The sequence below is a fragment of the Mobula birostris genome, chromosome 13 (assembly GCF_030028105.1).
Source record: "Mobula birostris isolate sMobBir1 chromosome 13, sMobBir1.hap1, whole genome shotgun sequence".
NCBI classification, from domain to species: Eukaryota; Metazoa; Chordata; class Chondrichthyes; order Myliobatiformes; family Myliobatidae; genus Mobula; species Mobula birostris.
The window spans coordinates 11,017,165-11,038,544 of record NC_092382.1 but is presented as its reverse complement, the minus strand read 5'-3'; the positions used below and the strand labels follow the sequence as shown (position 1 = coordinate 11,038,544).

The window sequence follows — 21,380 nt, the reverse complement described above, 5'->3', positions numbered from 1 at the left end:
ACTAATTTTTACATTGTCATGATTTCCAGTACTGATTCAGGTCGTAGGCTCATCCACCCTTCCTACAATACTCCCTGCATTGAAATATGGGCAGCCCCGAACAGTAATCACACCATGCTCAGCTGCTTGATGGCTGATTTTGTCTGCAGGCTTTACAACATCTTTCTCCACAGCTGCTCCAGTACTTGTTCTTGTGCACGGTTCACAATACTCTGCAACTCTAGTTTAAACCACACCGTGCAACAATAGCAAACCATCCCGTTAAGATATTAGTCACCCTCCATTTCATGTCAAACAGCGGTCAAAATAACCAGCAGCATTAGGAACGGCGAGGTTGTTAGTTTCAAACCCCGCTGTCTTTCTGTTCGCTTTTAATGATCTTCATTAAAGCATTAATTTTGCTGATGGGACGATCACTCCAGATTTCATTTATCTTAAAATGTAGCAGAGTGTCCTGTCAGATTTGATGGAGATTTTCAGCATGAAGCTGAATAAACATCGCTGAAGTGCGCTTCTTATTCAAGTGAAGGGGAAAATGTAGTTGAGGATCTGCTTCAGCGACAGGAATATGTTGATGGCCCATTATGCTTTCATTTCAAGGCAAATTAAAGCTGACCATCGCTGTGTGCTTTTCTCTTACCCAGTGTTCTGATGCTGTAACTGGACAGTGTCCCACTTCTGAACTAGGCTACGTGAAATAATCCTAATTCTGGGTCATGATTTGTACGCCGTGACTGGTATCAAGCCACACACAAGAAATACCTGAATCAAGGGTGTTTACAGTGGAGATGCTGGCAGTGTTGGCTGCGTTGCAATGGGTGCAGAAAGCCAGACAAGCCAAAGCATTGATATGTTCAGATTCATCCTCAGTTCTAGCAAGTTTTAAGGTCTTTTCACACAAACAGTCGGCAAGATGTACTTTATGAAGTCCTTCAGTTAGTTACAAGAATTGCAAATCAGGGAGGTCAGGTAAAATTTCTATGGGTTCCAGCACATGTAGGGGTGAAGGGGAATGAGAGGGTGGATGAGTTGGCAAAGAGGGCGTTAAAGAAAGAAAATGTGGTAATGCACATTAGTATCAGTAAAGCAGAGGTTAAGTGTGTAATCTGGGAAAAAGTCAACAGAATGTGGCAAGAAAAATGGGACAGGGAGGGGAAAAGGAGGCATTTATATCAAATACAAAAGAGTGTTGCAGTTACTAGGGTAGGTAATAGAAACAGAAGAGAGGAAATTGTGTGGACTAGGTTAAGGCTGGGGCATTGTGCATGAAACAAAACATTGAAAATGATAGGGAAACACCAGACAGGATTGTGTGAGGAATGTCAGGAAGAGGAGTCAGTAGAACATGTAGTTCTGAGTTGCAGGAAGTATGGGATACAGAGAGAGATGATGAGAAGTAAATTAAGGGAGTTGGGGATGCAGGAATTCACATTAAAAGGGTTGCTGGGCATGGGTGAGAGAGCACAAGTCCGGGTATTTTTAGCGTTTTTAAGGGGTACAGGGTTTTTTTTATAGAATATGACGAATAAACAGGAATAGGATACTAGGATGGTCAAAGATGGGAGGGTGAAGTGTAGGTTTGTGTGTGTGTGTATATATATATATAAAATATGTGTGTGTGTGATTGGGTGAAGGGATTTAGAATGTATGTCTAGTGCATATTCTGGAGCAGTGGGCGGCGGTAATGCACCATTAAGCTGGATGCCAACCGCCGTAAAACAAGATACAGACAGACAGACCTGAATCAAGCCTGGAACTAGTCAGCGAGTGGGCATGTGCAGAGTGGGGGACGTGGGGGAAATACTGAAAGGAATGGCAGAGGCTGTCTCAACCTCGTTTTGTCTGGTTGAAGGCATTTCGCGGCTCTATGCCTTTGCAGATTTTGCAAGTTACTTCCGTGATATCCTATTATGACCCATGGAAAGATGTTCTTTGTTTAACAAATTTCTAGCTGTGAATTTGATCTCAGCACTACTTTGTGAGCTCCGCCCCGATACTGCTTGTTGATAGAATGAAATCCGATACAGGCTTCCCCCGCCGTCAGAAGGTAGAGCGTTCCTATGAAACGGTTTGTAAGTCGGAATGTCGTAAAGCGAAGAAGAAATTACACTGTAAAACCTTTCACAGAACAAAAGGATCCTTGTCCTCTGAACTCGGAACAAAATTCTTATCCTAATGAATCGTAATCTAAGAAATTGATATCAACATTGGTCTGTCAGCTCCTCCCTGTTATTGCCAGGAGATGCAAGAAGTCATCTTAAATGTTTCTAGGATCAAAATGACCCTCGACCTCTGAACGGGGAAAAATATTTTGATTGTTTTCTGAAAACCACTTATTGTAATACTTCTAGTTACAGGGACCTTGATATGTAAAAATATTCTTAACCGCCATCGAGGAAGTGGTTCGCTCCGATCCCATCAACCTCTGGTTCCCTTGTTCAACTACTTCTATTGTGAATAAACTCTTCTCGGACTTCAAGCCAGGTACAGACATCAATTACAATGGATGTTTACATGACAAACTCTGCTGTCTTCTTGTCATCGAAACGTCAGTTATAATCGAAGCTGTACCCGCTTGAGGCCCGAGATGAGTTTATTTATCATACACGCCTCTGTGATCCCCTTGTCCATTCTTTCCCTCCAGACTAATCTCCCTCCCGGCATTTATTTCTGCTGGCACCCTAAGTGCTACAGCTGCCCATTCACCGCCCCCTCACCTCCACTCTAGGCCGCAAACAGTCCTTCCATGTGAGGCAACAATGCAACTCCTCCCACTCCCACACTGTCCGCTCTCCCCACCCACAGTGTTGTTCCCTTCCACCCTCCCACACCATCACTCTTTCGACTGATTTCCTACTTGAAGCAATAGGAGACTGCTTTTGCTTAATTAATTGGTCCCTTGTCCTTAATCACTTTTTAGTATTGGTGATTTCAAGAGAAGGAATCATGGTCTCTTTTTAACTGCAGTTATATTTATATCACATTTAGTGATAATTGTAATTCCTTCAAAAATTTGTTATCAAACTTCCCATCAGGCTCTTTGCTCTTTTCATAAGGATGTGCACTTGATCGATAGGATAATTTTGACTTTGTGGCCATTGAAGATCAGGCTTATTTTCTGCTGCTTCCAAGTACAACTTTCCCCAATGAAAAATAAGATGAGAAAGCCTGGTGAAACTTATTATTATAAAACATGGGGCAGTTATCTCTGGAAGAATTCTTTTTGTCTGGGACTGAGGAAAGCAAGTGCGGATAATTGACCCGCTCGATACAGAGATTTAACCATTGAGTGGCAAACTGCAAATTCAATATGAACTGCGGATCTGAATTATCAACACTTGAGAGAAACTCAGCTTGTGAACAGAAGAACGGCAAAGATATACCAGAAATCTGTGAAGTGAGTCTATTATTCTTTCCCTACATGATAAGCCTCACCCTATCCTTTGTTTCTTTGTAGTGCCTTGTGCTAACACATTCTGTAAAGGTTGTTGATCTGTAATCTGTAACTGATAAGCACGCATGGTGGAAACCCAGATCTGCCTGAATGCGCATTTCAACCATATCAGCTCAGTTAATATGTGTTTCTTAGGTCTCGGGTTATCCCTTCACTCCCGAGAGTGTTCCTCAGACACCTCTATATGTGATGAGTGGAAACTCCACCTCCCCTGTGTGTTACAATTCACTGGATCCAGTAAGGTCCATTATTTTAGATTATATTCGTACTCTTTAATGTTTCATTGAAAATTGGCGTGTGTCCTACCCCTCAAACACGGTTTCAATTCAGATTTCGTTGTTTTCTCCCCTATGTCTTTTCTGACTTTCAGCTACATTTTGAGGCTGAGGTTTGTTCCAACTACCTCTGCATGGAACGTAGCAGAGTACAGGCCCGTTGACCCATGGTATTGTGCCGAACTCATTCTCTAGTGTCAATCTAACTCATCTGTCCCACATGGCCCTCCAATTATCCTTCATCCGTGTGTCTATTTAGGAGTTTCGTAAATGTGTTTGATGTATCTACTTTCTATGCAGTTATGCCACTTTGTGGGGAAAACCTACCCCTGATATTGTCCGTATTCTTCCTCCCAATCAATTTAAATGCATGCTCTCTCATAATAGCATAATAGCTCTCTCAGAAAAAAGAAACTCGCTATCCACCCTATCTAACCTTCTTGTTATTTTCTGCACTTCTATCATGTCTCCTCTTGTCTTCATTCGATCCAAAGGCAAAAGTTGTAGCTCGCTCAAACTTTCCTCCTAACATATTTTCTCGACACCGTGTAGCATCCTGATAAATCTCCTCTGCACTCTTTCTAAAGCTTCTACATCCTTCCTATACTGAAGCGAGCAGAACTCAATGCAATATCCCAATGGACATTAGAGATGCAAAATTACCTGGCGGCTCATGAACCAAATCCCCAACTAACAAGGCCAACACACCGTGCACCGTCCTATCCGCCATCAGCTTGAAAAACTTAAGGGACTGAAAAGCTTCACCTTACATCAAGCACACTGACCATCTGTACACTGTCAGATGCAAGGAACACTTCTTGCTGTTAATATGCTTAATGATTTTTCCAAAAACTTTTCAGAAATAAAACATTCTGTTTCCCAGTCTGCCCTTGTAACTACTGTACCTTTCTGCACTCCAGCAGGGTCTCCTCTGCTTTCCACTCTGTGAACCTGCTCCATGCGGGCTTCTAGTTTCATGAACAAACGTTTGATATCCTCTTCAGTAATATGGGAACATACTAGGCCTGAACTCATTGTGTAACGTTTGAATGCTTCCCACCTGTTGGGTAAACACCTGCGTGAATGTTGTTCCACATTAGCCCAGTTTATAAGAGAGTTGCAATCACCCTCTTTGCAATTGAGGCTGTTAATTACTTAAATCCTGAATCAATTCCACAACTCAATTGAAACTTGGCGTTATCACCACTGCATCAAAAAGCTGTCCACTGAGACATCAAACAGGAGGAAATCTGCAGATGCTGGAATTTCAAGCAACACGCACAAAAATTGCTGGTGAATGCAGCAGGCCAGGCAGCATCTGTAGGAAGAGGTACAGTCGACGTTTTGGGCCGAGACCCTTCATCAGGACTAACTGAAAGAAGAGATAGTAAGAGATTTGAAAGTTGGAGGGGGAGGAGGAGATCCGAAATGATAGGAGAAGACAGGAGGGGGAGGGATGAAGCCTCAAGCTGGAAAGTTGATTGGCAAAAAGGATATGAGGGGATCATGGGACAAGAGACCTAAGGAGAAAGGAAGGGGGAGGGGGGATGGGCAAGGAGTACAGTGAGAGGGATAGAGGGAGAAAAAGGAGAGAGAGAAAATATATAATAAATAAATAACGGACGGGGTACGAGGGGGAGGTGGGGCATTAACAGAAGTTAGAGAAGTCAATGTTCATGCCATCAGGTTGGAGGCTGCCCAGACGGAATATAAGGTGTTGTTCCTCCAACCTGAGTGTGGCTTCATCTTGACAGTAGAGGAGGCACTTCACCTGTGAATCGGCTGGGGTGATATACTGCGTCCGGCGCTCCCAATGCGGCCTTCTATATATTGGTGAAACCCGACACAGGCTGGGAGACCATTTCGCTGAACACCTACGCTCTGTCCGCCAGAGAAAGCAGGATCTCCCAGTGGCCACACGTTTTACTTCCACATCCCATTCCCATTCTGATATGTCTATCCACGGCCTCCTCTCAATTTTTGTGTGTGTTCACTGAGACTTCATATGTCTGCCCTGAGACATCACCAACACCAGGTCAGACACCACCTTGATATGGTGGGAGCAAATACATACTGGCTCAGGAAATTTACACTGGACACGCGTTAAAACGACTCTGAAACAAAGGGGGGAGAAGATGGCGGTGCGATGGCAACGTGCGCAGCCACTTCGGTGTTGATGTCTGTTATCTATCAAGTAGGGGACCGTGCACAATTCTGATTTGATGGAGCCAAACGTGAGAGCACAGTGGAGCATCTGGAAAACTCCTGAAATGCCACTTCGCTGCCGCTGCTACTGCATGGTAACCGGAATCCTCGGCTTTGCTTGTTTCAGTGGCTGGGGCAAGGTCTAAGGCGCTCGGGAGGCTGTTCGGAAGCTCGGAATTTTCGGACGGATGGACTGGGTCGGCTGTGGTCGGCTGCTTTCAAGGTATTGGCAAGTTGACGGCGCCTGGAGGTTTATGGCAGGGAGTTTCTCCCTTTTGCCGCCTGCTATCGGGGAGTCGGGCGTCGATCGACTTGGGACTTTAAGACTTTTTTCTTACTGTGCCAATGGTCTGTTCTTTATCAAATTATGGTGTTGCTTTGCACTGCTGTAACTATATGTTATAATTATGTGGTTCTGTCAGTGTTAGTCTTTGGTTTGTCCTGTTTTCTGTGATATCACTCCGGAGAAACATTATATCATTTCCTAATGCATGTATGCATTTCTAAATGACAATAAAAGAGAACTGAGTGTTCTCATAATCTAATCTAATCTAAAACAGTCATAGAACACGACTCCTGTTACTCAGGGGCAAATTAAATCCCCTGCACCACTGTGTGACGACAGCACCCAGGGCTCTCTCAGTCTCCTGAAATCGATGGAAACACATACGTTTTCCCACTATCTCAATAGTGCCCCAGGATTAGTCTCAGTAAGGGACACTAGTAAATCCATCAGATTGGGACACCAGCAGGAGTAGGCCATCCGGCCCATTGAGCCTGCCCCGCCATTCAATAAGATCATGGCTGATCTGTCCATAAGCTCAGCTCCATCCACCTGCCTTTTCCTCATATCCCTTACTATGCAAAAACCTATCTAACTGTGTGTTAAATATATTTAGTGAAGAAGCGTAAACTGCTTCCCTGGGCAGTGAATTCCACAGATTCACCACTCTCTGGGGAAAAAAACAGTTTCTCCTCATCTGCACCCTAAATCTTCTCCCCTGAATCTTGAGGCAATGTCCCCTTGTTCTAGTCTCACCGACCAATGGAAACAACTTTTATCTTATCTATCCCTTTCAAAATCTTGTATATTTCTATAGGATCCCATCTCATTCTTCTAATTTCCAGAGAGTATAGTCCCGGGCGACTCAATCTCTCCTCATAGGTTAACCCCTTAATCTCTGGAATTAACCTGGTGAACCTCTTCTGCACTGCTTCCAAAGCCAGTATATCCTTCCTCAAGTATAGGGACCAGTGCAGCATGACCTCCCTGCTCTTGAATTCAATCCCTCTAGCAATGAAGGCCAACATTTTGTTTGTCTTCTTAATAACTTGTTGTACGTGCAAGCCAATTTTTTATGATTCATGAACAAGCACTCCCAAGTCCCTCTGCACAACAGCATGCTGCAATCTTTCACCATTTAAATAATAATCTGCTCTTCTATTATTCCTTCCAAAGTGGATGACCTTGCATTTACCAACGTTGTATTCCATCTGCCAGACCTTGGCCTCTTAGGTAGGTACATGGAGCTTACAAAAATAGAGGGCTATATGCTGGGGAAATTCTAGGCTGTTTCTGGGGTAGTCTACATAGTCAGCACAACATTGTAGGCCAAAGTACCTGTGATGTGCTGTAGCTTTCTAGGTACTGTGTTCAGATTGTCGATGATACTTGGGACGTATCATTTTAACCATTGAACTTTTAAGTTGAACAATTCAACTCATTTTTGTCCCTTTGGTGGATTTAAAATCTGGAAGAAAATGTTGAGCTTGAATGGGTAAAGCACAGTGGAGGCAGACAGATTAGTTGGCTTTGCTCCTGCCATGTACTTGGAGATGTAAGTTGCCATTTTGTGAAACTGTTTTATTTCCTCCATTTTCTGAGATGAAGTTGCTTTGCTTTCTGTGTTTTAAAATAGGTGCAATGATGTTTCAGGTCACCTAGTAAACTAGAGTTCCTTTCCAAAGAAGTTATTTGTGAGGTGTTCTTTGACATAAGAAAACATGAGGTTTTGTGAATGTTGGGGTTGGTGCCTGCCTGATGTGATTTGAGCTGATTACTGAAGAGAACACATTACGGTTCTCTTCCTAGTTATCCTCCTGCTCTTGATGAATGTAAAGAATGCCTTAGGATTCCCCTTAATCCAGCTTTCCAAGAATTTTTCATGAGCCTCTTGGCTTTCATAGTTCCTTTTCTCAGTTCTTTTCTGGCATCTTCATACTCCTCATGTGTTTTTTTTATCCTAACTTCTGAAGCTTTACATACATTTCCTTTTCCTTCTGACCAAATTTATCACCTCCCTGGCCACCTAACATTTTCTAGTCTTTCAATCCCTGTTCTTTTGCTTAACAGGAACTTTTGAAAAATATCAAAATTTGTATTATCCACACAGCAATTCCCCAAGAATAGCACAACAGCATTTTGACGTCATTTCAAACGGCCATGCTTATTTTCCTCACAACCGTGAGCAGCATTTCTGCTGAAATGAAATGAAACCACTTTGACAAATTACTCTCATTCGGGTGTGAACAAAGTAACTTTAATATTGCAATTAACAATTCTGCTGCAGGATGGAGCGATAGAACCTTTAATGTGATATAAAGAACATGCCTCCGGTCTCAAACCCGTAACATTATGAGTTACATTTGCTGCCCGGTTTGCTGTGAGTTTATAATATTTTGTTTTTTACCTCAGCTCTCATCACCTGCAGTTGTTTTATTGTTTTTTTTTTGTTCATGACTCCTTTAAATAAATCAGTCCGTGCCATTCCAAAATGCGACATTCTTTAATATGAATAACATTACCCTATGGTATGGAACCATGGGAGAATACGACCAATCAGGTGCGAAAGTGGAAATGTGTGCATGGAGTGGGAGAGATAGCAGAGGTACTTAATGAATACTTTGCTTCTGAATTCACCAGGGAGAAAGACCAAGGCAATTGTGGGGATGACTTACAGTGGACTGAAGCGCATGGGCATATAGAGATTAAGAAAGAGGCTGTGCTGGAGATTCTGGAAAACATTAAGTTAGATAAGTCACCGGGACCTGATGCGATATAGCCCAGGCTACTGTGAGCCGCTAGCGATGATCTTTTTATCATCAATGGGGATCGAAGAAGTACTGGGGAATTGGAGGTTAGTAAATTGTTGTTCCCTTGTTCAAGAAATGGTGTCGAGATAACCCAGGAAATTATAGACCCATGAGTCTGACTTCAGTGGTAGGCAAGTTGTTGGAGAAGATCCTGAGAGGCAGGATTTAAGAGCATTTGGAGAGACATAATCTGAGTAGGGACAGCTAGCATGGCTTTGTCAAGGACAGCTCGTGCCTTACGAGCCTGATTGAATTCTTTGAGGAAATAACAAAACACATTGCTGAAGGTAAAGCAGTGGATGTTGTCTATATGGATTTCAGTAAGGCATATAATGAGTTTCCCCATGCAGGACTCCTCCAGAAAATAAGGAGGCATAGGATCCAAGGAGAGCTTGCTGTTTGGATCCAAAATTGGCTTGCCCACAGAAGGCACCGGGGTGGTTGGGGGGGGGGGGGAGGCGGGGGGTTGTAGATGTCTCGTATTCTGCATGGAGTTCTGGGCCGGTGGTGCTCCGGAGGGATCTGTTCTAGGAACCCTCACCTTTCTGATTGTGATAAATGACCAAGATGAAACATAGAAACATAGAAAACCTATAGCAAAATAAAGGCCCTTCGACCCACAAAGCTTTGCCAAACCTTAGTCCCTACCTTAGAAATTATTAGGCTTACCCATAGCCCTCTGTTTTTCTAAGCTCCATGTAACTATCCAAAAGTCTCTTAAATGACCCTATCGTATCTGCCTCCACCACCATTGCCGGCAACCCATTCCACGCACTCACCACTCTCTGCGTTTAAAAAAAAAACAAACAAACAAACAAACAAACTTAACCCTGACATCTCCTCTGTACCTACTCCCCAGCACCTTAAACCTGTGTCCTCTTCTGGCAACCATTTCAACCCTGGGAAAAAGCCACTGACTATCCACATGATCAATGCCTCTCATCATTTTATACACCTCTATCAGGTCAACTCTCATCCTCCGCCGCTCCAAGGAGAAAAGGCCGAGTTCATTTAACCTGTTTTCATAAGGCATGCTCCCCAATCCAGGCAACATCCTTGTAAATCTCCTCTGTACGCTTTCTATGTCTTCCACATCCTTCCTGTAGTGAGGCGACCAGAACTGAGCACAGTACACCAAGTGGTGTCTGACCAGGGTCCTATATAGCTGCAACATTACCTCTCAGCACCTAAATTCAATTCCACAATTGAAGGCCAATAAACCATATGCATTCTTAACCACAGAGTCAACCTGCACAGCCGCTTTGAGTGTCCTATGGACTCAGACCCCAAGATCCCTCTGATCCTCCACACTGCCAAGAGTCTTACCATTAATAATAAATTCTGCCATCATATATGACCTCCCAAAATGAACCTCTTCACACTTATCTACATAGAACTCCATCTGACACTTCTCAGCCCAGTTTTGCATCTTATCAATGTCTCGCTGTAACCTCTGACAGTCCTCCACACTATCCACAACACCTTCAACCTTTGTATCATCAGCAAACTTACAAACCCATCCCTCCACTTCCTCATCTAGGTTATTTTTAAAACTTATGAAGAGTAAGGGTCCCAGAACAGATCCCTGAGGCATACCACTGATCACCAACCTCCATGCAGAATATAACCCGTCTACAACCACTCTTTGCCTTCTGTGGGCAAGCCATTTCTGGATCCACAAAGCAATGTCCCCTTGGATCCCATGCCTCCTTACTTTTTCAATAAGCCTTGCATGGGGTACATTATCAAATGCCTTGCTGAAATCCATATACACTACATCTACTGCTCTTCCTTCATCAATGTGTTTAGTCAGATCCTCAAAAAATTCGATCTGGCTCATAAGGCACGATCTTCCCTTGACAAAGCCATGCTGACTATTCCTAATGATATTATACCTCTCCAAATGTTCATAAATCCTGACTCTGAGGATCTTCTCCACCAACTTACCAACCACTGAAGTAAGACTCATTGGTCTATAATTTCCTGAGCTATCTCTACTCCCTTTCTTGAATAAAGGAACAACATCCGCAACCACCCAATCCTCCGGAACCTTTCCCATCCCCATTGATGATTCAAAGATCATTGCCAGAGGCTCAGCAATCTCCTCTCTCACCTCCCACAGTAGCCTGGGGTACATCTCATCCCGTCCTGGCGACTTATCCAACTTGATGCTTTCCGAAAGCTTAAGCACATCCTCTTTCTTAATATCTACATGCTCAAGCTTTCCAGTCTGCTTCAAGTCATCACTACAATTGCCAAGACCCTTTTCCATAGTGAATACTGAAGTAAAGTATTCATTAAGTACCTTTGCTATTTCCTCCGGTTCCATACACACTTTCCCACTGTCAGATTTGATAGGTCCTATTCTTTCATGTTTTATCCTCTTGCTCTTCACTTACTTGTGGAATAACTTGGGGTTTTCCTTAATCCTGCCCACCTAGGCCTTCTCATGGCCCTTTCTGGCTCTCTTAATTTCATTCTTAAGCTCCTTCCTGTTAGCCTTATAATCTTCTAGATCTCTAACAATACCTAGCTCTCTGAACCTTTTGTAAGCTTTTTTTTCGTCTTGACTTGATTTATTACAGCCTTTGTACACCACGATTTCTGTACCCTACCATGACTTCCCTGTCTCATTGGAACGTACCTATGCAGAACTCCACACAAATATCCTCTGAACATTTGCCACATCTTCCATACTTTTCCCTGAGAACATTTGTTTCCAATTTAAGCCTCCAATTTCCTGCCTGATAGCCTCATAATTCCCCTTATTCCAATTAAGCGCTTTCTAACTTGTCTGTTCCTATCTCTCTCCAATTGTAAAGGAGATAGAGTTATGATCACTGTCTCCAAAATGCTCTCCCACTGAGAGATCTGACACCTGACCAGGTTCATTTCCCAATACCAAGTCAAGTACAGTCTCTCCTCTTGTAGGCTTATCTACATATTGTGTCAAGAAACCTTCCTGAACACACCTAACAAACACCACCCCATCTAAACCCCTTGCTCTAGGGAGATGCCAATCAATATTTGGGAAATTAAAATCTCCCATCACGACAACTCTGTTATTATTACAAATTTCCAGGATCTGTTACCCTATCTGCTCCTTGATATCCCTGTTTTTCTACTCAGCAGCCTATAAAAAGCACCTAGTAAAATTACTGACCCCTTCTTGTTCCTAACTTCCACCCACAGAGTCTCCGTAGACAATCCTTCCATGATGTCCACCTTTTCTGCAGCAGTGGCAATATCTCTGATCAACGGTGCCACGCCCTCACCTCTTTTGCCTCCCTCCCTGTCTTTTCTGAAACATCTAAAACCTGGCACTTGAAGTAACCATACCTGAAGAAGAAGAATGGTGTGTTAGTAAGTTTGTTGATGACACAAAGGTTGGGGGTGTTGTGGATAGTGTGGAGGGCTGTCAGAGTTTACAACAGGACATTGATAAGATGCCAAAACTGGGCAGATGGAGTTCTACCTAGATAAGTGTGAAGTGGTTCATTTTGGTTGGTCAAATATGATGGCAGAATATAGTATTAACGGTAAGACAGTGTGGAGGATCAGAGGGATCTTGGGGTCCGAGTCCACAGGAGTCTCAAAGCAGCTGCGTAGGTTGAGTCTGTGGTTAAGAAGGCATACATCATATTGGCCTTCATCAATCTTGGAATTTAATTTAGGAGCTGAGAGGTAATGTTGCAGCTATATAGGACCCTGATCAGACCCCACTTGGAATACTGTGCCCAGTTCTGAGAAGTGGCAGATGAACCTCAACCCAAAAAAATGTGAAGTGGTTCATTTTGGCAGTTCAAAATCCAAAGACAGACTATAATATAAATGGTAAGACGCTTGGCATTGTGGAGGATCTGAGATATCTTGGGTCGGTGTCGATAGGACACACAAAGTTACTGCACAGGTTGACAGTTTTGTTACGAAGGTGTATGATATGTTGCCATTCATCAACCAGGGGAATTGAGTTCAAGAGGCATAAGGTAATATTACAGCTATATAAGACATTGGTCAGATGCCACTTGGACTCCTGTTTTCAATTCTGATCACCTCACAACAGGAAGATTGTTTTTACTCGAGAGAGAGTGCAGAGGGGGTTTACAAGGAGGTTACTTGGATTGGTGGGCGTACTTTATGAGAATAGGTTGAGTGTACTTGCCCTTTTCTCCATGGGGCGATGAAGGATGAGAGGTGACCTGATAGAAGTGCATTGATCGTGTGGATAGCCAGTGGTTTTTTCCCAGGGCTGAAATGACTAACATGAAGGCGTATGGTTTAAGGTGCTTGGAAATAGGTAATGAGGGGATATCAGGGGTTAGCTTTTCCACACAGAGAGTGGTGGGTTCGTGGAATACACTGCCTGCAGCTGTGGTGGAAGCAGATACAATAGCGTTTTTTAAGAGCCTCTTAGATATGTACATGGACCTTAGAAAGATAGAGAGCTATGCGCAGGGGAAATTCTACGCGGTGTCTAGAGTAGGTTACATGGTCAGCACAACATTGTGGGCCGAAGGGCCACAAATGTGCATTAAATTTCTATGTTCTGTGTTTGAACATGTTAATAGGTCTATTATAGACCATCCAAGAGTCCGCGGGATTAAGAGGAGCAAATTAGTAGAGGTGACGGCTATTGCAAGAAATATAATTTGTTATAATTTGATTTTAACTATTCCACATAAGTACAGGAGCTCCCATACTGTAAAGTGAGTAGATGTACTGATCTATTTGAGAAATGTGTTCCTTCATCAGTACGTTGATGTCCCAAAAGAGGTAGTGTGCTTAATCTCCCATGAGGGAATGAGACAGGACACATCTGACAGAAGTCTGTGTGAGGGAACCCTTTGCATCTGGTGATCACAATACCATTAGATTCAAAGGAAGTGTGGAAAACGACAGCTCTGCTCCATGGGTTGAGATTTTAAATTGCAGAAAATCCAATTTTGACGGTATCAGAAAGGATCTCACAAGTGTGGATTGGGATAGGCTATATTCTGGCAAATGTATATTTGGTAAGTGGGAGACCTAGAAAGATAAAATTTGTAGAGTTCTAAGTATTTATGTGCCTGTCGGAATAAAAGGTACATATACAAGTTTTGGGGAACTTTGATTTTAAAGAGGTATTGAGACTCTGGTAAAGCAAAATAACATACGAGGTGTATAAAAACAACAGGAATTCTGCAGATGCTGGAAATTCAAGCAACACACATCAAAGTTGCTGGTGAACGCAGCAGGCCAGGCAGCATCTATACGAGATGTATAGCAGGTGTAGGGAAGTCGGAAAAATGACATACTTATGGAGTCAGGGAAATGCAGGATAACACTTATGAAATAAACCAGGAACATTATAGGGTGGCAGTAGGTTGTCCTAGCAGACAAGGTGAAGAAGAATCCTAAGGCATTTTACGGATATTTTAAAAGCAGAAGGATTGCAGGGGACACAATTGATCCTCTGGATTATCAGATTGGTAATCTTTGTGTGGAGCCAAAAGCGATAGAGGAGTTCTAATGTGGATTTTTGCATCTGTGTTCACTCGGGAAAAAGGGGCATGTAAGCTGTAGAAGTGAGACCATGGATATTATACAGTTTACGGACATGGAGGTGTTTGCTGACTTTAGGCAAATTAGAGTGGATAAAGCCCCAGCGCCTGACCAGCGCCTCAGATACCGAGGGAGGCAAGTGCAGGAATTGCAGGGATGAAACCAATATTTTCAAATTATACTTCGCAATAGGAGAGCTACCATAGGATTGGGGGATTGCTAATTTTGTTCTGCTGTTTACGAAAGGCTCTAAAATTAAACCAGGAAATTACAGACCGGTGCGCTGACAAAATAGTGCAAAGTCATGGAAGGACCGGGATAATGAATATTTGCATAAACAGGGCTGACTTGGGATACTAGGGCTATTCCACATGAATTGTGTGTCCTAAGAAAATTTTATCTTTCTGTAAGTAATCTTATAGAGTTTTTTCAAAGAAGATTCGATGTATCTTCTGATGCTGATGACACAAAGGTTGGGGGTGTTGTCAATAGTGTGGTGGGCAGTTAGAGGTTACAGCTGGATATTGATAGAATGCAAAACTGTTCTGAGAAGTGGCAGATGGAGTTCAAACCAGTTACATGTGAAGTGGTTCATTTTGATAGGTTAAATATGGTGGCAAAATATAGAATTAACGGTAAGACTCTTGGCAGTGTGGAGGATCAGAGGGATCTTGGGGTTCGAGTCCATAGGACGCCTAAAGCAGCTGTGCAGGTTGACTCTGTGCTTAAGAAAGACGTACGGTACATTGGCCTTTATCAATCGTGGAATTGTATTTAGGAGCTGAGAGGTAATGTTGCAGCTATATAAGTCCCTGGTCAGACTCCACTTGGAGTACTGTGCTCAGTTCTGGTCGTCACACTACAGGAAGGATGTGGAAGCCATCGAAAGGGTGCAGAGGAGATTTATAAGGATGTTGCCTGGATTGAGGAGTGTGCCTTATGAGAATAAGTTGAGTGAACTCGTCCTTTTCTCCTTGGAGTGACAGAGGATGAGAGGTGACCCGATAGACGTATTTCAGATGATGAGAGGCATTGATCGTGTGGATAGAACATAGAATAGTACAGCACTATACAGGCCCTTCGGCCCACAGTGCTGTGCCGACCCTCAAACCCTGCATCCCATATAAACCCCCCGCAACTGAAATTCCTCCATATACCTGTCTATTAGTCTCTTAAATTTCACTAGTGTATCTGCCTCCAGCACTCCATGCACCAACAACTCTCTGAGTAAAAAACCTTCCTCTAATATCCTCCTTGAACTTCCCACCCCTTACCTTAAAGCCATGTCCTCTTGTATTGAGCAGTGGTGCCCTGGGGAAGAGGCACTGGCTATCCGCTCTATCTGTTCCTCTTATTATCTTGTACACCTCTATCATGTCTCCTCTCATCCTCCTTCTCTCCAAAGAGTAAAGCCCTAGCTCCCTTAATCTATGATCATAATCCATACTCTCTAAACCAGGCAGCATCCTGGTAAATCTCCTCCGTACCCTTTCCAATGCTTCCACATCCTTCCTATAGTGAGGCGATCATAACTGGACACAATACTCCAAGTGTGGCCTAACCAGAGTATTATAGAGCTGCATCATTACATCGTGACTCTTAAACTCAATTCCTTGATTTATGAAAGCTAACACCCCATAAGCTTTCTTAACTACCCTATCTACCTGTGAGGCAACTTTCAGGGATCTGTGGATATGTACCCCCAGATCCCTCTGCTCCTCCACACTACCAAGTATCCTGCCATTTACTTTGTACTCTGCCTTGGAGTTTGTCCTTCCAAAGTGTACCACCTCACACTTCTCCGGGTTGAACTCCATCTGCCAGTTCTCAGCCCATTTCTGCATCTTATCAATGTCTCTCTGCAATCTTTGACAATCCTCTACACTATCTACAACACCACCAACCTTTGTGTCATCTGCAAACTTACCAACCCACCCTTCTACCCCCACATCCAGGTCGTTAATAAAAATCACAAGAAGTAGAGGTCCCAGAACCGATCCTTGTGGGACACCACTAGTCACAACCCACCAATCTGAATGTACTCCCTCCACTACGACCCTCTGCCTTCTGCAGGCAAGCCAATTCTGAATCCACTTGGCCAAACTTCCCTGGATCCCATGCCTTCAGACTTTCTGAATAAGCCTACTGTGTGGAACCTTGTCAAATGCCTTAATAAAATCCATGTAGATCACATCCACAGCACTACCCTCATCTATGTGCCTGGTCACCTCCTCAAAGAACTCTATCAGGCTTGTTAGACACGATCTGCCCTTCACAAAGCCATGCTGACTGTCCCTGATCAGACCATGATTCTCTAAATGCCCAGAGATCCTATCTCTAAGAATATTTTCCAACAGCTTTCCCACCACAGACGTAAGGCTCACTGGTCTATAATTACTCAGACTATCCTTACTACCTTTTTTGAACAAGGGGACAACATTCGCCTCCCTCCAATCCTCCGGTACCATTCCTGTTGACAACGAGGACTTAAAGATCCTAGCCAGAGGCTCGGCAATCTCTTCCCTCGCCTTGTGGAGCAGCCTGGGGAATATTCCATCAGGCCCCGGGGACCTATCTGTCCTAATGTAATAACAACTGCAATACCTCCTCTCCCTTAATATCAACATGCTCCAGAACATCAACCTCACTGTCATCAAATTCCCTCTCATTGGTGAATACCAAAGAGAAGTATTCATTGAGGACCTCACTCAATAGTCAGAGGCTCTTTCCCAGGGCTGAAATGGTTGCCACAAGAGGACACAGGTTTAAGGTGCTGGGGAGTAGGTACAGAGGAGATGTCAGGGGTAAGTTTTTTACTCAGAGAGTGCTGAGTGCGTGGAATGGGCTGCCGGCAATGGTGGTGGAGGCGGATACGATAGGGTCTTTTATGAGACTTTTGGATAAGTATATGGGGCTTAGAAAATTAGAGGGCTATAGGTAAACCTAGTAATTTCTACAGTAGGGACATGTTTGGCACAACTTTGTGGGCCGAAGGTCCGGTATTGTGCTGTTGGTTTTCTATGTTTCTATGAATGTTACCAGGAAAGTGAATAAAGGCAAGGAACTAGATGTTATTTACATCGACTTTAGCAAGGCAGCTGACAGGGTCCCTTTTGGGATATTGGTTAATAAAGTTCATTCGCCTGGCATTCAAGGTGACGTAGTACATTGTAGTAGACATTGATGTTGTGGGGGAAGGCAGACAGTCACAACAGATGGTTGCCTCTCTGATTGAAAGCCTGTGACTGGTGGAATATCGCAGGGATCGGTGCTGATATCCGTTGTTTGTCAAATTTGCTGACTACACCAAGATTTGGGGTGTATTTGACAGCAAAGAATACTATCAGAGCTTGCAGTAGGATCTGCATCAGGTGGAAAAATGAGCTAAAAATGGCAGAAGGAATTTGTTGCAGGCCTGCGAGCTGTTGCACTTCGGTAGGATCAGGCAAGGTAGATCTTACAAAGTGCACGGTAGGGCACTGAGGAGTGCGGTAGAACAAAGGCGTCTGGGAACGCAGGTTCATAAGTCATTGAAAGTGGCTGCACACCTAGATAAGGTAGTAAGGAAATCTTTGGCACATTGGTGTTAATAAATTAAAGTATTCAGTAGAGGAGATTGCATGCTATGTAGAAGGTGTGTAAGATGTTTGTGAGGCCTAATTTGGAGTACTGTATGCAGTTTATGTCACCTATCTACAGTAAAGATGTAAGTGAGGTTGACAGAGTACAGCGAAAATTTATATGGATGTTGCCGTTATTGGTGGACCTGAGTTATAAGGGAAGCTTGAATAGATTATGACTTTGTTCCTTGGAACGCAGATTTGGATTACAAGTATACCATGACGAGTATAGATGGAGTAGAGTGTTGGGGAGAATGAGGGTTAGGTCAGGGGATAGTGGGGAGTGAGTCTCCTATTTTTAATCAGCACACAATTCCCTCCCTGGCTCATTTTTGATCAGTATGTCACTCCCTCCCAGGCGGCCATTCTGACAACAGTTCTTACTTAATTTCTTGCATCAGTCCCTGAGTAACACCCATTTTCAATCAGCCCAGCACTCCACCCCCCCCCCCAGTAGATCTTCTGGCCATTTGGAACAGATGACTTTTAAGAGAAACAAATTGAACAAGTATTTCCGACGGGGTGTGGATCAACATCCACTGCTTGTGAAATGATACCTACTGTTAACTGTGGGCGAGGGGGATTCTTGTGACAACAGTCGTCCGGATAGAAATACAATAATCTATTAATGATAGATTTAGTACATGAATGTTAGTAAATTCCCCTGAATCGAGAAGTGCTGAGAAATCTCTGACTAGATGCATTCCAGTTCAGTGTATATATATCTAGCCGAACGTGTTTGGTTTAATTTCAGCAAAAAGAGGCGGGTTCCTGTACCTGACGTTCGAGCTGAAACTCTACCTACCCCAGACAGTCCTGTTTACACATGGGACGGAGATCAGACCCTCCCAGAACCCAGACTGGATCAAATTCGCAGCCTGGGACTCACTGAGCCAAACAGAGAAACTCCGCCCCACTGGTTGCGATGAAAGAAAAATGAGAGATCGACACGGAAATGCGGACAGAAAGGTTAACGCAGCCTGTTTGTTTTCCTCTTTAGGGTTGTTACATTGATCCCACTCTGGCCTCCTCCCGCTGTCAGACCCGTCCTGGGCCGGTGAGAGTTAGTGTGACCCGGACTGCGGCAGTCCCTTTCTACCCCGGCTCACCCGGCCCTGTCCATCTGTAATGAGCGACGGACACATCACAGCCGAGTGGCCTCGGGAGCAGCAGATCAGACTCAACTCTCCGTACAGGGCGAGAACACCGGTGCAGGAACATTGTCGGTCACCCGGGATGTCAGACTGATTTCCTGGGACAACACTGAACGCCGTCCGGTTACAACATCAGAGTTAGGTGTTTTGTATGATTCTGCACAACTATTTAGCGTTTACAGCGAGGGTCAGCTTTGGTCGGGATCGGGAGTGAATTTAGTGGCAGAAGGGAGTCCTGAGGTGATCATGTTAACAAGTCAATTACTGTCCAAATGGATTAAGAGAAACAACGTCATTCCCGTCAACCAGAAATACTCTCCAGGGTGGTTTCTACTGAGTGCGAGCAGAAGGCGTCTTTCATTCCGGTAGTGACATGAAATGTCCCATGGAGCAGTGATCCGTCACTGATCTCTCTCAAACAAGAGAAAATCAGCAGATGCTGGAAATCCGAGCAACACAAACAAAATGCTGGAGGAAGTCTACAGGCCGGGCAGCATCTATGGAAAAAAGAACAGTCAGCTTGGAGGCTAGAGGTAATGTTCTTTACATTGCGTCAGTGGTTCTATCGCTGTTCCCTGTAGCGGAAAGGGTTAAACTTTCTTCACGCTTGAATGACAGTGTTTTGCCGAACTGGTTTGGATTTGATTTCAGCGGAACGGCCGCTTCCTGTTCTGAGGAATGTGCCGGGCAGGACAGGCAGCTGCCTGCACACAGACCTTGAGCACCGAGTCTCACAGAACAACAACAAGCTGCACCTTCGAAATCAGTCAATCATCTGCCCGCTTCCCCTTTCCATTCCAGTCCTGATGAGGGGACTCGGTCCGCAACGCAGACTGTTTACACCCATCCATAGAGCTGCCTGACCTGCTGAGTTCCTCCAGCACTGTGTGTGTTGCCATGGTTACGAAAGATCCGTGTGGGGCAGCAGGTGGGGCTATTTATGAAAAAACGATACACCGTATCCACAGTCTCAGAACATTCTTGGGGAGTTAAGGTGAGAATAATTCAGCTTCTGATATTTATTTTGGATCTTTATTTCCAAACAACCAGTTATCTGTGCATTGGATCAGCGGACAAGGAGATTGTTGGGTTTTTAAGCCACTTCTGGCTGTGATGCTTTTTGTGTTCCTACTGTTTCCTGTTTGCACGACTGACATTTTCCACAGGTTAGGTAAAGATTAAGAACAATGGCCACCAGTTTCAAAGCAAGAGTGTGAGATCTGTGCAGCGAACACCTATTCCGTTTCCAGAATTTCCTATTTCAGACGAATGCATCTGTTGTTCCTGCGTCGATTGTGGGTGTTTTGAACTCCACTCCTCAATGGCCAGTTGAAGCAAAGACTGATTCTGTTGAAGGCCAAGATTTTTGATAAACAACGGGTTCGAAGTGTTACAGGGATGCACATGGGGGAATACGGAATGAAATTTTAGATCAGATCAGTTCTGATCTCATTATCTGCAGCAACAGTTTTGAGTGGCCGGTCCAGTTATGTGTTTTGTTGTGTTGACTGGAAAAACTCTGACAATTTAATTAATGTAAGCTTACTAGTATGTGAAGGGAGATATGATTTTATTTATATAGTTGAACTGAACACAAGCAGTTTGCTTGATTTAATGATTTGCATTTAACTTTGTGCGTTAAATGTGTGCCCCAGCTGCGTTAGGGTGTCGAACTTTTGACTTATTCGGTCAGCTGGCCAGTATGGTACGGGACAGCAGAACGTGCTCCCCGTTCCCTGTTCCTGACTCTATGGTCTCCTCATCTACCGCACGCACCTCCCACCGTCCCACTACATGTGGCCAAAGTACTTGAGCTGTTCAAGCCTCCTTATCAGCAGTCGGGCTGTACTTCTTCAAGTGTTGACTTGTTGGATCTTCTTGCTGTCAAATGAACTCATAGCACTTTCCTCCAGCATCCAAGTTCAAAGGCGTCGATTCTTTTGTGTTCAGCCTCACTAATAGTCCAGCTCTCACAGCCACACATCACAACTGGAAATAACTTCCTTGACTATATGGACTTCGGAGACAATGTTATATC

General features: G+C 43.9%; 1 protein-coding gene across 11 annotated transcripts in view; it reads left to right on the top strand.

The window, feature by feature from the left end:
- LOC140208370 (NACHT, LRR and PYD domains-containing protein 3-like) overlaps positions 1-21,380 on the top strand; it is a 73,032-nt gene that overhangs the window by 26,399 nt on the left and 25,253 nt on the right. For 6 of the 11 annotated variants that reach the window (XR_011888747.1, XR_011888746.1, XM_072277000.1 and 3 more), the window contains exons 3-4: positions 5,928-6,157; positions 19,189-20,336. The gene's annotated coding sequence lies outside the window, so the exon portion shown is untranslated. Of the gene's footprint in view, positions 1-5,927; positions 6,158-7,393; positions 7,451-19,188; positions 20,337-21,380 lie in introns of all 11 variants that reach the window. The other 5 variants (XM_072276992.1, XM_072276994.1, XM_072276991.1 and 2 more) reach the window with 4 other exon arrangements.